This window comes from Engraulis encrasicolus, chromosome 22, assembly GCF_034702125.1.
Source record: "Engraulis encrasicolus isolate BLACKSEA-1 chromosome 22, IST_EnEncr_1.0, whole genome shotgun sequence".
Classification (NCBI taxonomy): Eukaryota; Metazoa; Chordata; class Actinopteri; order Clupeiformes; family Engraulidae; genus Engraulis; species Engraulis encrasicolus.
Genome location: NC_085878.1, coordinates 40,222,688 through 40,241,386, shown reverse-complemented (window position 1 = coordinate 40,241,386; position 18,699 = coordinate 40,222,688). Strand labels below are relative to the sequence as shown.

Genomic DNA, 18,699 nt, shown 5'->3' with positions numbered 1-18,699 from the left:
TATTGTGTTACATAGTCAGGTTTAGGCAACGCTAATCCATCAACTGCAGGTGCACATCCATCATCCCAGCAGAGAGAGCCACTGGACGGCTAAATATGGAAATATTTAACAAGCTGACGGTGCAGGATTCAGTACGACCAGCTCCTAGCTGTGCAGGATTCACTAGAGAGGAAAGGACGACTAGCCAAGCCGTGTCCTAATTCACAGCTAGAGAGGAAAGGACAACTAGCCATGTCTTAATGCACAGCTAGAGAGGAAAGGACGACTAGCCGTGTCTTAATGCACAGCTAGAGAGGAAAGGACGACTAGCCGTGTCTTAATGCACAGCTACAGAGGAAAGGACGACTAGCCGTGTGCACAGCTACAGAGGAAAGGACGACTAGCTTCTACAGTAGTTGTACAGTGAAAAGTGCTGTATTACTTCAGCACCAAGAAAGTTAATTTGACATTTTCCAGAGCAGTGCTTCCCAACCTTTTTTGTCCTGTGTACCCCCTTAGCAACTTTTTCATATGATGAGTACCCCCCTCGCCCTCATTCAGGCTTCCTCTATCCCAATGTGACTACACTCAATATATTTGTTAATATTACATTTTTTCCGCGTACCCCTTGAGGTGTGCTCGCGTACCCCTTGTGGTACACGTACCCCTGGTTGGTAAACACTGTTCTAGAGTGTAAAGTATATGGTCTCAGAGGGTTGAATTGACACTGCATTTTTACAGTACATGCCCTAATGCAGAGCTACCGAGGTGCCCATACAGACTGCTTAATGTGCAGCTCCTGCACTGTAGACTGCTTGGCTTGCGTTTTTGCATGGATGGCATTAAATAGCATCTCCTGCAGCAAGGCTAAGGCATGCATGACATTATATAGGACATTCATGCTCAGTGTCGCCAGATGTATGATAATGATCGTATTTGTAGCATAATTTTGTCCATTTCCACTATGTCGGTTAGACTGCTGGAAGGCAGTTTGGTTTTCGTAGTGTTTGCACTCGATGTAGTTCTGTTGACCATGTCAGATGTAAACAGCATGATAATAAGATTTAAAGCCAGCCTTGTTGACTTCCAAAATTGGGTTACTGTTGAGATTTTCAGGGTAAATATGGGTAAAAATGTGTGTACACACACACGCCTATCCATGCGCACATACACACACAAACGCACGCACGCATGCACGCACACATACACACACACACACCAGGCTTAGCAAATGCATACATTTTACCTCAATTTAGATTTCCTTATTACTTTAAAGGTGGCACACGTTTAATCATTGGATTTCACAAAGTGATTTATTTCAGATGTTAGGTCTCTAAAAAGATCCCTTTTTCTACCTGAAATATGAGATTGTCACGGCACAAAAGAGCAAGAAAAAAAGAATTCCAGCATACAGAAATGCCCTGGTGTCTTTGTTGGACTACTATAATAAATTGGGCCGGATAAGCATTGGGTGTCTCATTTCTTTTAATTCTACAGACCAACCACCACAAATGTACTGAAATTGTTGCAACATTACTACTCTATCTGTTTAAAGTCATTCGAATAGCACAATACTTTTTTGATGGGCAAGGGGAACCCTCATATGGAGAGTGACAGAAGAAAGTAAATTTCAGTCTTGCCAAAATAAGAAATCGTCTAGATTAAATAAGGATGATGCTGTTTTCAGATGTGATAAAAACTGGAAAAACTGATATGTTTTCAGGTTTGAATATGTGCCCTTAAAAAACATAGCTGTGGCAACAATGTGATGTTTAAATACCTAAAAATGACAAAAAAAACCATCGGCCCATTTTGGCTGAACATGTTAAGGTAAAGTGGGCCACAACTTTCAGGTAATTTGGGCCGCTTTTTTTCTATGGGAATTACCTTTCATATTTTCTACAAAAACAATGTGACTATTATTGAAGATGGAGGTGTCTGGGGAGCTCTTTTAATGAAGTTCTGATATCTTTTTGGAAACAGATGTGTTGAAAACAAAAAAATGGAGGAATATTAATATCATCACTAAATTTGTTTTTCTTTTGTGCAATTCTTAGTTTTACCATAGGAATGAATAGGTGGCCCATTTTGCCTGAATAGGTGTACATTAATCATCTTGTTTTTTGTCATGAAATGTAAGATTATGAGCCACTTTATGCAATCAAACTTAAGTTTGGTTAATGTATTGATGTTCTTCCTCAGATTTCATCAGTCTTTCTGAATTTTCCGGAAAGGTGGCCCAATTTAGCTGAATGCACCCTACATTACATTATGAACCATGCACAATAGACTTTCCAGAAAACTTAATTCAAAGTACCTTACAGCATGGTAATACAAATCCAGCTGCAAAACCATACCAATCATTATCAACATGTTAAGTGTAAAGAGGTGTTTTTTTATGTTGGACATTCTAACTCTGTCGGACATTTTGGGCATTTTTGGCGCCCCCAAGAAACATGGCACCCTAGGCGACCGCCTGGTGTGCCTGTGCCTAGCGCCGGCCCCTGTGTGCAGGAGTGTGTGTGTGTGTGTGTGTGTGTGTGTGTGTGTGTGTGATGAGGCAGGGAAGTAGCGCATGTATACGTGTGTGGTGTGTGTTGATGTCTCCAGCTAGGCAAGCCCCCTGTGTGTGTGTGTGTGCGTGTGTGCGCGCGCGCGCGCGTGTGTGTGTGCGTGTGTGTGTGTGTGTGTGTGTGTGTGTGTGTGTTGATTCTGCAAACAGCTGGGCAGGGGCAGTGAAGATGTTCCCCTTAGGCCTCAGCTCAGCTGTTACAGCACAAGTCCATTTATCTTCTGACACATGTGCGAAATTTCTACATATATCAGGCAGCGGAGTGTGTGTGTACTGTATGTGTGGGTCGGTGTGTGTGTGTGTGTGTGTGTGTGTACCGTGTGTGCGTGCGTGCGTGCGTGTGTACCGTGTGTGTGTGTGTGTGTGTGTTGACGCCACATGTGTGGCTCAGCCGAATATCAGCAATGAATGTCTCTCTCTCTCTCTCTCTCTCTCTCTCTCTCTCTCACACACACGCTCTCTCTCTCTCTCTCTCTCACACACACACACACACACACACACACACACACAATTAGTGCACCTTGCCATTGGGAGTTTGGTGTTGTTAGACTCAGCAGAAGCCCAAAGTACAGTACGTGTATTTAAAGGCCAACTTCCGATAAAACTCATTTTTACTCACTCCTTTCGAAGATCGGACGGTCACCCCAAGTTAAACTCACTTGCAAGGCTCTCATAGCGGTGCGTCAACTCTCCTGGCTGTGTTTCCCGGTGTTTCCCAATTTACATAAATAATGCAGAGAAACGAGAAAGAGAAAGAAGGCGTTGCCCACAAAGGTTTATATCGACCCATTTATCTAAAAACATATCGAGTAATTTTTTTCTGCTTGTTTTCAAAACAAGCAACGTCTGGTGGCCCGAAACATAGCTTAGCTTAGCTATCAGCTGGTTGCTACTCTCAGGTACACACACAGCACAAAGCCTCATACATAAAGCCTGCTCACTCCGGTTGCTCCGTGCCTGCAGCTCGCCTAGGGGTCGCTGTCGAAAGAGCACAGCCCTGAATGGAGCCTGCACGCCTCCGTTGGCGCCCCTATAGTGCAGTACCACCCGGGGAAGTGGCGACTCTGTTTCCCATTACATTCTCTCCAAGAACTGGAGGACTGAGCCAATCAGAGACGCGTTTCTTTGAGAGCAGGAGGAGTGAGCCAATCAGAGACGCATTTCCACGAGAAACACGGAACACTCTCTCGTTTCTCCACAAGCCACCTTGCCAGCTTGCAAAAACGTCTTGAAACAAAGCAACCAGAACGTTTTTTAAAACAGGACCAACGCGTAACACATTCAATAACAATTGGGAACACGGCAATATTAATTAAATGACGTTGAGAGGCCATCTTTAAAGTAGTGTATACCTGTCACCAGTGTGCAACACAGCAGATGGTGTTCTTCACATTTATTCCTCCACTGCATGAAAAGAGGAATTTGTGGATGAGTTTTGCACCTTAAATTGCCTCATACCTCAAGCCACAGCATTTGCGGCTCCCCCATGCCCCCCTCCCATCCCCTTCTTAGAAGAGCCTTTAATATGTAAATGCCAGTGATCAGGTCGGGAGCTGCCCCAGTCAATTTCAAGTGGGGTGGGGTGGGGTGAGGTCAGGTGGGTGGGAGGGAGTGGGGGGTCGGCAGGCCTGTTTCTAGGATTTTGGGGTCCCTAGGCAACGGGATTGTTGGGGGCCCTAGGGCATTTTTTGGCCTTTTACTAAAATGTGTGTGTGTGTGTGTCTGTGTGTGTGTATGTTTTTTCACGCTGCCCAGTGGTGTTTTTCAGAATCACTAACCATTAAACCAGGGGTAGGGAACCTATGTCTCGAGGGCCCTTGAGGCCGTTTTATCCGGCCCCTGATATCATTATAATGTTTTGCAACTTCACATGAAAATAGGCCTATGACATATTTTGCAGGCCTAAAGGAATCTTAGAAATTACATTTCCAATGCAATTAAGTTATATTCAGGGGACCTAGAAAAGGTGGGGACTGTTTTAAAGGTGTCTACCTTTAAAGATGTCTATATGTCTATATAGGCCTAAAGGTGTCTATATAGGCCTAAATTTTATGGGGAAATCCTGATTTGTGTTCATAGTACAGCCCCCGGAGGATTTTATGACCATGGTAGGAATTTGAAGTGGCCCCTCGAATGAAAAAGGTTCCCCACCCCTGCATTAAACATTTCTACTAGCCACAGCTTTGCTGTCAGTACATTTTATTATGATACTATAAGCTCAGAAATTAAGTTGATCAAACAATTCGATCTGTGCTATAAACATTTAAATGAACCTACAGAATAGGTTATCAAAATAGAATCATCTGAATGATCTTTCTTGGACATACATTTTGAAGTGACCCTTCGAATTAAAAAGGTTCCTCAGCTGCTTTTGAGGAAAAACATCAATGTGCTTGGTCACTCTGGTTTTTTTTTAATGGTATTCTGAACTAAAGCAAGGATTGTTCAAGTTAGTTGAAAATAGACCGTCTCTGGTTAAATTAGTTCTACACCAAGCCTTTAGGTGGCAGTAAAACTAATTGGCACAATGCGAATTCCACACACAAGCCACAAAGAAGCCATCAGCCGCGGTCAACATCACCTTCCTGATTGAACAGAACCACGCGCTGTCTGTGTGGTTTACAAGTTTCTTGGCGATATGGGGGAAAAGTTCCTCACATACCAACGGAAAATGGGCGTCATATACATGTAAGTACATTTTACACAACTGTGGTTTAAAGTTTCAGTACTCAAGAGCGATTGAATAGCTCCTCTGAACACAGATCCGCCTTTGCTAAGTTATGGCACAGCCGTTTTACATAGCTGGTAGCTCAAGTCCCCTCAATGTGACTACACTAGTTGCTGCTGTACGCTAGTAAATTCTGATGACTTGCGAGCATCGTAATGACAAAATGCTGTGGTGAAACAGTGAATATGTTAAGTATACTTGTTGATGGTAAATTGTTTGACATTGCTCGTTCTCAGTTGCCTTTCCCCTGCCTAAAGATAGACAAAGGCTACCGTTAGCATGCTATTGCGTTAGCTCATCAACTAGATGCTGGGCACTGCTCATTTTTCACGTCTGCCCGGTATTTCGCTGATGAACTAACGCTTAGACGCCTTGCCAATGTATTTTACAGCGGCAAAAATGCATCCAGGCGACGTTGGAAAGACTGGTGTGCCGTCTGGGTATGTTGGTTTTCAGTGCTGGGCAGTAGCGAAGCGACTAGTTTAATTACATTCTCTAGTAGCTTGGTCGTAGCGTCACTACTATGTATCGAGTAGCTAACATCCCTGTAGTAATGCTATTTTTCCTCAAGTAGCGACGTTGTCTACAAAAGCTACAATTTGTCCCCCATCGATTTTACTCAATGATTTTTGTTTTACTTTCTCTATCCTGAAACCTAGGCAGTCACACAGGGGTTCCAAGACCCACCGGCGTAAAATCAAGTCAAAGGTGGGATATAATTTAGTTCCATGCTACTTTGAAACGGTGGTAGATGGACACTCCCAACTGAGATCGCTCCCGGACGTGCAGTCCCAGGTGTTTCTATCACTCCCGGACGTGTAGTCCCACCCGATTATATTTCACGTATTATCATACACTGCCACATACAAGCAATTTAGGGTTAGGGTTAGGTTTAGGGTCAAGGTTAGGGTTAGGGTTAGAAACAAAAAAACTAACATCAAAAAGATAACTAGCTCCGTTATATGGCGGTGGACCGATAGTCTGGCTAGTGGGAGCGAGCCGACAGGGGAGCGTCCTGCGTTGGGAGCGTCAATCAGGGAATCGTTCTCAGTAACGCGAGCCCAATGTATCAGCGCGAGCTCAATGTCGACCAGAGTGGTCAAGTTGAGCACGCCACCCACACTACCCCCGAAATCAATGTGAAATACCCTGCCATTTGCAACAGTAGGCAACCTGTCCTTAAAAAGTATGGGTCCTCAAAACAGCACTTGTTGCACAAATAAGTGTAGATGGCCTCTTCAAGAAATTGAAATTATGTATGGTCACTTTTTCTTATTGTTTCACGTGGAGGTCTACTGACCTTGTCTAAATAATGTAGGCTAGTTTATGTCCATGTATTATATCAGGACCCCAGGGTAATGGGTTATTCTATTTACCATGTTTTCACAGGCTGCTGTCTCATAATATGGCGAAGACGAGTCACCTGAAGGCCTAACTCGCCATAGAAGACTGAAAGAATGTAAGATTAACTTCTTTGTGACCAATATGACTTGCTCATTGATACATTTGCTATGTCAATATGAGGTGCATGGCAAAGTATTTAATTTATTTGTCTCGCTTCTAGGATGGGTAGAAACAACAGGGTGTTCTTTTTCAGGGTATTCTTTTTTATAGAACTGGACAGGTCATTTATTCGTTACCCTTGTTTTTGAAGTGTCCTGCAGGATGTTGTGTCCTGCAATCCTGTGTGCTCTGCTACAGACGCGTGTGGAGGTCAACCCAAAATGGGCACAGTCTCACCGCAGAAGAGTGAAAGAGGGTAAGCTTAACCTATAGCCTACGTCAGGGTCGGGGAACGTTTCTCATTCGAAGGGCCGCTTCAAATTCATCCGAGGGGCCGTAAAAGTCCTCCAAGGGCCGTACTATGAACACAAACCAGGATTTTCCCTTTCACTTTAGGCCTATATTGAAGGCAGCCACATTTAAACAAACACCACCTTCTTCAGGTTCCCTGAATATGACTTAATTGTATTGCAAATGTATTTTCTAAGATTCCATTACAAAATATGTCATATTTCATGTGAAGCTGAATAGCATTAAAATGATATCGGGGGGCCAGATAAAACTGCCTCAAGGGTCGCAAACGGCCCTAGAGACATAGGTTCCCCACCCCTGGCCTACATTGTCAATATGACTTGTGCTACTTTATAGATAAGTAATCAATGCTGTGCATTGCTATGTTTTGATTTATTTTCTTACATCCTACAGATCCTGGCAGGGAGACGGTAGTGTCCTGCAGAATGGTGATGGGCCAATCTTACAAGAGACCACAGAAAACTGATATAGTGTAAGATTATCCCTGTTGGGCTCAATAGGTCTTGCTTATTGACATATTTGCTATGTCAATATGAGGTGCATGGCAAAGTATTTATTTATTTGTCTCGCTTCTAGGAACTATAGAAACAACAGTGCCTGCTGCAGTATAATGAGGACACCCTGAGCAGAGAGCTCCAATAGACCCAGGTCCAGTGTCTTGGCAGGGTGAAATGGCACTGATATGGGTATGTACTAATGTCAGTTAAAATGAATGAATGAATTAATTCTCATATCTGAATAATGTGAACACTGGATTTACCACACACACACACCCTAGGCCTAGATGATTTGGACCCAAGGTTACTTTTACCACAGCTCTGGCACATCAATTTTCATTTGTTTAATAACTGGTCAGGTAATTTATTCATTCCCCTTGTTTGTTTTTTTGTTTTTTTTGTAGTGTCCTGCAGGATGCTGTGTCCTGCAATCCTGTGTGCTGTGCTACAGACGCGTGTGGAGGTCAACCCAAAATGGGCACAGTCTCACCACAGAAGAGTGAAAGAGGGTAAGCTTAACCTATAGCCTACGTCAGTGGTGGGGAACCTTTCTCATTCGAAGGGCCAATTCAAATTCATCCGAGGGGCCGTAAAAGTTCTCCAAGGGCCGTACTATGAACACAAACCAGGATTTTCCCCTTCACTTTAGACCTATATTGAAGGCAGCCACATTTAAACAAACACCACCTTCTTCAGCTTCCCTGAATATAACTTAATTGTATTGCAAATGTATTTTCTAAGGTTCCTTTACAAAATATGTCATATTTTATGTGAAGATGAATAACATTAAAATTATATCGGGGACCAGATAAAACGGCCTCAAGGGTCGCAAACGGCCCTCAAGACATAGGTTCCCCACCCCTGGCCTACATTGGCAATATGACTTGTGCTACTTTATAGATACGTTCTCAATGCTGTGCATTGCTATGTTTTGATTTATTTTCTTACATCCTACATATCCTGGCAGGGAGACATAGTGCATGAGACCATAGAAGACTGAAATAGGACATTATCCCTGTTGGGCTCAATATGACTTGCTTATTGATATATTTGCTATGTCAATATGAGGTGCATGGTGAAGTATTCATTTATTTGTTGTTTCTACAGCTCCCAGAAGTGAGACTGAGTGCCTGTTGCAGTATGACGAGGACGCAGTGACCAGAGACCTTCAGTAGACCCTGGCTGAAGAACATGAAATCAACTGCTATGTTTATAATGTTGTACATACCTGTATAGTCTGTATTAAAAGGCAGTACCTGTAGTATTTTTCCTCTTACTTTCATATTTACCACATATTTACTATGAATTGACAACTTTTACTAAAATCCATTTTTGTATGTGCCCTGAGTAAAACTATCCTTAAACCTAACCTGTCAGAGATGTAACAACAACCTGCTCTTAGCAATGTGGCAGCAGTCTACTTGGATGCAGCGGGGAACATAGAACCCTTTTTTGGAAAAGCATTGTATGTTTCTGAGTTTTATGAATTGTGCCCTTCCCAAACATCATGCATAGGCTAAGCGTATCTATGACACGCTGATTTGAACTCACTATCGCGTGTGTCCAATACGCATTTTCAAGTTAAGTCGTGCTCCACAACGCCCTGTGACAGGTTAGGTTTAGGGATGGTTTTGGTTTAGGCACAAATTAGGTAGAAATTCGCCTAATCTTGCTGTTCTTGGCAAAAGTAAAGCAGCAGAAACATTACTTCACTGACAGGTTAGGTTTAGGGGTGGTTTTGGTTAGGGCACAGCAAAACATATTTGCGTTTAGTAACAGAAATGCGCTGTGACAAAACAAAATCGCCGACACGGCGGGAAAACTGCGCAAACCTCGTCACTAGTCAAAAGTGCATGAAAGCGCTTTACCGTTGCGTTGAGGAGCACGCTTTGAATTCAAAATGCGTCGCACCATGCACTAGCGTGCGATACGTACGCTAAAGCATGATGACAGCCTGCCCAAACTTAACCTGTCGGTAATGAAATGTTTCCTAGTTGTACATTTGTGACCTGAGTGCTGTGTACATCACTGCATATAGAGTATAGGCCTATTGTTTGCAGGGTATGTGTGTAGTTGCATGGTTCTTGTCAAAGTGTGTGTACATTGTTTGCTTTGGTGTGATATTAAAAGCGTTTTTTAAAAATAATTTTCATTTCATTCATTTTCATTTTATCAATAAATTCACATCATGCATGCTAAAGCCCCATCACAGTGCAGCCTATAATGATGTGAATATACAAAGTAAAATCAACCTAGGTAGGCTATATTAGTAATAATAATTTTTGCATAATTATACGGACCTACTGTATACGGTCTGCATAAATTAATCCAACGTGACCAATAGAAGGTCGTAGCTGCTAACCAATAGCGCAGCTCTTTTACTTTGAGTCACGTGTCTTTTTCGTCCAATAAGAGCAAGGCTAGTCCGCGTTCCGGGCTGGCTGTCATTGCCTTTCATGTGGTAATCGTTGGGCCATTAACACCCTGCTGTGAGACCTCTCCGCGGCTCGCGATTCGCTTCCGGGCGAGTTAGGTGTCACCAAAATTGATAGTTTTGATTCTCTCAAGCGCTCAAAATCAGACGAAAGTTAGGCAAGTCCGTGGACGATTAGGGACGAGTTCATTGTCACAAATCCCCCTTTTCGTGCTGTGCTCTATACAGCAAACGGAAGCTACACTGAAAAAATAAGATGGCCATCTCATAGATTTGAATAAGCATCTTGGGTGTATGTAAAATAAAAAATAAAAAAATGTAAAAAGTTACATACGCATAAACACATACATGATCACACTTTGTCTTTGTCTTGTCTATATAAAATCCATGACATGCAGCTATTTTAAGTAAAGAAAAGAATCACTGAAAGAAAATAAAACGAACTTTGAATTGTGTGACAGTTGTATTCTCAGTTATTAACGTGAACCTGTTGCGGGGAAGCAGCATCAAGTGTCTGTTGGATGGTTGGGTTCTCTCACTCTAACAAATCAGAGTTGCGTAATCATTAATAACCTTGAAATTAACGGTAAAAATGTATTGGCCACATGAAATAAGTGAGTAAATGAAGGGGGTACAGTGGCTCAATGGGCTATGGCATTGCACCATTATGGCCAAAACATACCAAGGCGGAACGGAATGGTCACGAACGCGGTCTTTCTGCTTAGTTTCGGCCGGCGTGTTTTTCTCTGCCTTTCACACTGACAGCGTCGGCGTGCGTGGCCAGTCCTGTTCAAAACCCTCCCCACAGCCAAAGCTAGCATGCTACTCTGCCATTCATTTGAATGAGACACCGCCAGTCGCCTGGCGTGAAAAATACGCTCGAGTTCTATTTTCCAAATGCAGCGCGGCGCAGAGCCGGTGTCCTGTCTATATGAGCGACCCGTCGAGATGTGATTCTCTTCGCTACTGAGCATGCGCACGCATGCGCACACCCTCGCGGCGGTTTTCGCGGGTGATTGCCCATCGAATTGTGAGACCGCAGGTTACGATAGGATCCCCTGAGACTGTCAACTTTAGTGACTCAAACTGTAGCCTATCTCCTCCTGAGGTTACCACCAGTCATCCATAGTCTAGTTAGCCTATAGCCTGTCCACCGACTGTCATCGACTGAAAGTTACGATATATCCCCTGGGGGGGAAAAGTCGCCACCTCTGATTGAGCTGTCAAAATGCTCCCTCCACCCTTTTCACTCAAGAATTTGAATCGACTGCATTGTAAAATGCCTGAACATGGTAATAAGAAATGCACTGGTGGGGATGTTTTGAAAATATGATTCCGGTCATTAAAAGACAGACATCTGCCAAAACAAATATATAAAAGCCACAATACGCTATCTGCTATCTGGGAATCTCTAAACCGCGCTTGTTTATCCCCATAGCACATCATTTCATATGGCACGTCGCATTGAAACGTCGCATCGCAAATGACTGCATTAAACAACCCGTAGCCAGGCCCTGATCCCAAACACTTTCTCCAGTCCTGTATTTGCGCTCAGCACTCAGCTCAGTCTCTTTCATATGGCACGTTCCTAAACTTGCTCAAACGAGAGGCTCATGTTTTTTTTGTTTTTTTTTACTGATCAGCAGCCGCACGTTCTTATTAAACTCCGCACGAACGATTGCACACCCCTATCCGTGAAATAAATGAAGTAATGGTTAAGCCTATTAAAATAGTCCTACGTGGACCATGGCCGATTGAAACGTCTTCCACGGAAAATAAAGGTCGCTCATTTAGATGAGGCAGCGCAAATCGATAGAACACCGGCTCCCGCGCCGCTGACGCTCGACTACCGCCGGTTGGTGTGTAAGGACAGATATGTTTCAAGGGCGGGTTATACTTCCTTTTAGTGCCATGGAGTGAGCTTGTCGAAGCCATGATGCAGTTAATTTTGATTTATGTCCTGTTTTGAAGCGCGGTCTGCGCAATGTCATTTCACGCTCAAACTGCCTTCAATACAAAGAGTAACCTAGACATGTCGGGGTTTTTCTTAGCTTCACAGACTCGACGACAAAGAAAATGAAACATTAAATCTTTATATCACGTGCATTTTTGATCGCACTGGAAGCCACCGCGGTAGTTTGGAACAAAGAAGTGGCTCATTTGTCGACGCACGAAGCGGAATGTTTCCTCGACCTCGGAACCACTGTTCAACTGTCCAAATAACTTCAGCGTCGTAACTTGCAAGCGCACGTGTTGTCTTTGGTTCGTCTAAATAAATGAAATGACAAAGCACGGGCAACTTATTTAATGAAGAGCTCACAGTCCGTAGACCGACGAAGGTTAGAACAAGGAAGTAGCGCTTGTTCTCGACTCGAGGACAGAGCAGGCTGGTCGAGAGGACCAATCAGAGACCTATTTTCGCCCTTCACTCCGTCGCTGTCTGCATCACTCCCTGCGTCGAGACACAATTTTGGGGAGGTGCCCCAGAGAACCTGCGTGATCTGGGGTGCTTCACTCCGTTAACTGCGCGGGTCACTGCATCACGACGCAGGGACGCTGATCTCGAGGCATAAACCACCCTTCAATGTATTTTCACCGACGCCGGTAAAAAACGCGGCCGTTCCGCGACGCTTTACGGTACATGCACACAGGGACGGCACGTTTCCTTAATGTCTCCGTGAGCAGTGCGAGTCCGAGAGGTTCGTGGGCTGCCTTGCACACTGCACAGTCAACGTCCACGTTCTATCCGCGGGCAGCAGCCATTAATTTTCAATGGAGCCCGCACATTGAACGGGGACGTCCGCGCAGGAAAATAGACTCGAGTTCTCTTTTCAAGGAGCAACGCGGACATGTCCGGGCGGGACGGACATGTGCCGCGCTTAGACTGCGCTCCTGTGTGCAAGGCATGATTTGTTTTCATGTATTCTAACAGTTTCGGACTGATAACGGACACGTTCTGTGGACGTACTGTGGATGTCCGCGCCGTTGGTGTGAATGCAGTGTTACATTAGGGACCAGGGTTCTATTCCGACCTGAGTATCATTTTTCTCTTTCATTTCCAGTCACACTCTCTCACTGTCCTCTCCACAATTAAGGCATTAGAACACAACATCTTAACAAGAACAATGATGTGAAGAGATGGCACTTGAACTTGGTCTTATCTGACAGAACTCATTTAACAGAGTTCAACATTGTGTCTTCCTCAACACACGGAGAAAAACAAATCAGCAACTAAACAGCCCACGGCACGGCAGAGACAAATGTTGGTCTATTATTTCGGCAAATTCATTAGGACTGACACAGAGAGGTGTCACAAACTATTAAGAATGATCTCTGCTTCACGCTTCTAAATATAACTTGAACCTCCTCCCCCATGAACATGGTGAATAGTGGCAGCTTGCTTTTTGCTCTAGTGCTCTCCATCCCATGTGTTTACATGTAGGCCTACAGTATGAACTCAGCATAACACAACCCTCACTGCCCACACACACACACGACAATGATGCCACTTTACATCACCATCAAACCAAGAGTCAACCTAATCAAGACACACACTGCCTCTGGTGTGTGTGTGTGTGTGTGTGTGTGTGTGTGTGTGTGTGTGTGTGTGTGTGTGTGTGTGTGTGTGTGTGTGTGTAATCCTCATGAACACACTGTCACTGGAGTGTGTGTGTGTGTGTGTGTGTGTGTGTGTGTGTGTGTGTGTGTGTGTGTGTGTGTGTGTGTGTGAGGCCACTGCTATTGGAACATACTAACAAGGTGGGGCCCTCGCTCCATGTGGGGACCAAATCCTGGATCCCACATGTTTCAACCCCTTTTGCTGAGGTAGTTTGTTGTTACCGGTAAAACTAAAAGTGTAAAAGCATTTTCTCACTGACAGGTTAAGGCACAGTTAAGCATCCTAGCATGTTAGCATGCATCGTTAGGGTTAATATGAATGAAAGTCAATGGGAGGGCTCCACAAAGATATTAAGGTGGGGTTTTGTGTGTGTGTGTGTGTGTGTGTGTGTGCGCACGCGCGTGCGTGTGTGTGTGTGCGCGCGCGCTTGTGTGTGTGCTTGTGTGTGTGTGTGTGTGCTTGTGTGTGTAATCCCCTATGAACACTGCCTGTGGAACTCTCTGGTGTGAGGTGGGATTTGATTGACAGTAGAGCTTAGATGTCGACGACCTTTAAAGACGTGGGTGGCATACACAAACTTTAGCACTGAAGAAGTGACAGATACAGTGGCCCTATAAGTGTGTAGAACTGAAAAATGACAGACACAAATGACAGGACAACAACTGTCACAGTGTTAAGTACTGTAGGAGTGTTTAGCATTGAGGAAGTCACAAACACAGTGGCAAGCAATAATTCTTAGCACTGAACTATGGACATACAGTAATGATGAGTGTCAATGTGTTACATTGAACTACAGATTGTAGTGGTTGTAGCTAGTCTTAAAAAAAGTGATCGATGTGCATTACAGACACAAAGCTAAGTGCCGATGTTTAGCAGTGAACAACCTACAGACAGTATGCTCTTCAGTATGTGTGGTTCAACTGAACAACTGAGAGAGAGAGAGAGAGAGAGAGAGAGAGAGAGAGAGAGAGAGAGAGATGAAGACTCAGAGACAGACACACACGTGTTTCATAACCTACCCTTGACTTTCCGAGACTGAGCTTACTTGCTGTGTGTGTGTGTGTGTGTGTGTGTGTGTGTGTGTGTGTGTGTGTGTGTGTGTGTGTGTGTGTGTGTGTGTGTGTGTGTGTGTGTGTGTGTGTGTGTGTGTTTGTGTGTGTGTGTGTACAGTGTGTGTACAGTGTGTGTGTGTGTGTGTGTGTGTGTGTGTGTGTGTGTGTGTGTGTGTTAAAGTGCAGAGTCCTGGGATGGCAAAAGGCCATCAGATTGCACTCAGCATCAGAGCTCAATGGAGTGGAAGAAGCAGGATATTCTAGTCCACAGGAGAGAGAGAGAGAGAGAGAGAGAGAGAGAGAGAGAGAAAGAGAAAGAGAAAGAGAGGGAGACAGATAGACAGACAGACAGACAGAGACACAGACACACAAATAGAAAGACATACGTAGAGACAGAAAATATTTTGGTCCATAGGAAAATAGAGGGAGAGAGAGAGAGTAAAAAGAGGGGAGAGGAGACAAATAAAAGAGACAAATACACAGAGAGATAGACGGAAATGGGGGGAGCAAGATGGAGAGACACGGAGAAGATCTAGAAGCAAGGAGAAAGAGAAGAGATATATATACATAGGAGAGAGAGAGAGAGAGAGAGAGAGAGAGAGAGAGAGAGAGAGAGAGAGAGAGAGAGAGAGAGAGAGAGAACAAGAGATGTTTGTGTCAGTACAGTGCAGTACAGTGCATGTGTTTGTGTAAGGTTCCACTGTACTTCTGTCCAAATCCAAAGACCTGAAAGATTCATATGGCCATTCAAGTAACATAGGCATCCGCCTTTTGATAAGGTAGGCTCCTCTCACCATGGATAAGAGGAAGACAGAGCAGAGAGAAAGAACGGATGAATGAACAAATTGGATGAGAGGAAGGAAAGGAACTGATGAAACGCATGAAAAAAGGGGAGGGAGGGGAGATGAGGACACAGAGGAAGGAAGGATGATGAAAGGATGACAGGATGACAGAGGAAGACAAAGTGGGGGTTACAGAGGGTGAACACCTCAACTTCACCTCTAGCTGTCCTCTCTTCACACACGCACGCACGCACGCACGCACGCACACGAACACGCACACACAGACACACAGATACACACACACACACACGCACACACAGACACACGCACATGCACACATATGCACACGCACGCACACACACACACACACACACAGACACACACACATAGGCATGCACACGCGTACACACACACCCACACACACACACACACACACACACACACACACCTACAAACTACACAAACACACACACACACACACACACACACACACTCACACACACACACACACACACACACACACACACACACACACACACACACACACACACACACACACACACACACACACACACACACACACACACTCCTTTACTCTCCTTTATTTTTTCTCCTATCTGCAGCCCCTCATGCGTTGCTGTGGCGATAGATTCAACTCAGATTGATTCTGGAGTGTGTGCAATAGGCATGTCATGCAATAGTCATACCATCGCATCGCCCTACAAAAGCATGCTCTCTCTCTGTCTCTCTGTCTCTCTCTTTCTCTCTCTCTCGCGCACACACACACACACACACACACACACACACACACGCGCGCGCACACACATGCACACAGACAAACACACACGCACATGCACACACGCACACACACTGCAGTGCGTACAGTAGGCAGTTATGCCATTGCCCTACACAGAGGTGGTAATGGCAATTACTGGAGCATGCAAATCACTTGGTGTTTGCGTGTGTGCGTGCGTGTGTGTGTGCCTGCGCACACATGTACAGTACGTGCATGCATACGTGTATACTACATATACGGTAGCCTATGTGAGTGAATCTGTGAGTCAGACTCATCATTGGCTAGCCTACATCCAGATCATATCATGCCCAGATCAGATCCTGTGTCTGTGTGTGTGTGTGTCTGCTGTATCTGCTCCAAGCTTTATGTAACCAGATCAACATATTGGCTAATGGTCATCTTGCCAAAGGCAGTCTGATGGCGTGACGTCAGTGCAGTGCTGCGCCTGGCTGTACCATGGCAGTCTGCTGGCTCAGCACACAACACATGGCAAAGGAAATATTGCACGCAAGAAAAATGGACCAAGTTCAACACATCATTGTTAGAGATGGATTTAAAGGGAGAGGTAGAGAGGAGAGGCAGAAATAACAGGAAGGCAGAGGAAGAAGAGATAGATAGAGATTGTAGAGTCATAAGGTCAACGTAGGTTAGGACCAGGATTCTTAGAGGCGTAAGGTCCATAGTGCCTGGGTCTAGCATAAGTCATAGATAGTCACACTGAATTTGGGCGCTGAATTTGACTGTTAATTCCAGGCTAGGCTATGGCTGAGCACATTCTCTCTATATGGTTCATGCATTTATGCCGTACTGTGCTGTACACACATGTGGGCACCCACTAGTGTTGCCACCTGTCCAGGTTTTCCCTGATTGTCCAGGAATTGAATGACCTGTCTAAAGGGAAAAAAAACTTTCCTGGAAAATAACTTAAAGGATACCATTGTGTACAAGCGAAAATGTCCAGGATTTTTTTTCAGACAGAGGGGTTTCAATCCTAGCACCCACACACGCATGGAAAATATTATTTTAAAGGTTGCCGTATGTAGGACTGTGGACACGGTAGGCATATGCCGCTCATAGCCTACTGGCCATTCCCAAATTTGATTTGCTGCACATTCCCAACTGTGTTTCTATGATCAATTAATAGCCTATTTATCGGTCTGACTTAGAAGAGATGGAGAAGAGGACCTTATTATGTACAGTACAGTATGAAAAGTGCCATTTTGCCAATCATAATGAATACTTAGAAATTGATGGTGGTGGAAAATGCATCTGAAAAAGATGACATATGCGAAGGGGCAGCATAAAGTATTGAATCAAACTAATTTGTTAATGTATGTATAATGTATAATGTGCTCAGTTAGTATTAGGTGAATTCTCCCAAAATCTCCCAAAATTTCTCAAAATTTGTATTGCATCTTTAATTATATGATTAGATTTGTATGGCATGGTTGACCATGCCTGCGTGACTGCCTTTCATGTTCATATACTTTTTGGGTGTTTGCGCTTTCCGTACCACTAGCTAGATTTTCTCATGCTGGCGGTAAGCTGTGTTTAGAAGCACTCTGTGTATAACTTCATATTTTACTAAATGGATGCTGTATTTGAATATGAATTTATATAAGTGTATAAGCAATGTCTTGATTTTTTATTTCTGATAGGCGGATGGTGTGTGTGTGTGTGTGTGTGTGTGTGTGTGTGTGTGTGTGTGTGTGTGTGTGTGTGTGTGTGTGTGTGTGTGTGTGTGTGTGTTGGGGAGGGGGTAAATATTGTAAATGACAATAGATGCTGTTTCTCTTGTGGTGACATTGCTCATGTCAGCTGCGGGGGCTGGGCTATCTATGACAGGATATGCCTGTTTTTGTCCAGCTTAACACAGTGAAGAATACATGCCAGAAAAACTGACACAGATTTACGAAGAGAAGAGAAATATTTATCTCCTATTCTTTTCTTCCACACATGGACACGTGGACACACACACACACACACACACACACACACACACACACACACACACACACACACACACACACACACACACACACACACACACACACACACACACACACACACACACGGCTTGTGTGGGACGGCGGAAGCAGATGTGTTGAACTGATAGTTGGGCACAATGGGCTCTGTTCGTGTGTGTGTGTGTGTTTGTGTGGGTGTGTGTGTATGTGTGTGCAGTTGATAGTTGGCTACAATGGGCTCAGGACTGTTTGATTGACAGCCAGCCCTGCTGTGAGATATCTATCGGAGCGTTGAGTCTAAGGGGGGGGGGGGGGGGGGGGGGGGGGGGGGGGGGGGGGGGGTGGGGGGGGGGGGGGGGGGGTGCTGATCACACACACAGACACACACACACACACACACACACACACACACACACACACACACACACACACACACACACACACACACACACACACAC

General features: G+C 44.5%; 2 long non-coding RNA genes across 2 annotated transcripts; both read left to right on the top strand.

Moving 5' to 3' along the window:
* Positions 1-4,980: 4,980 nt before the first annotated feature.
* On the top strand, positions 4,981-6,769 carry LOC134438793 (uncharacterized). The gene is made up of 3 exons (XR_010032661.1): positions 4,981-5,239; positions 5,939-5,987; positions 6,669-6,769. It is a non-coding gene; the product is annotated as an uncharacterized LOC134438793 (long non-coding RNA).
* A 204-nt stretch (positions 6,770-6,973) lies between these two features.
* On the top strand, positions 6,974-8,793 carry LOC134438299 (uncharacterized). The gene is made up of 5 exons (XR_010032551.1): positions 6,974-7,038; positions 7,488-7,566; positions 7,671-7,780; positions 7,996-8,100; positions 8,699-8,793. It is a non-coding gene; the product is annotated as an uncharacterized LOC134438299 (long non-coding RNA).
* The last annotated feature ends 9,906 nt before the right edge of the window (positions 8,794-18,699 follow it).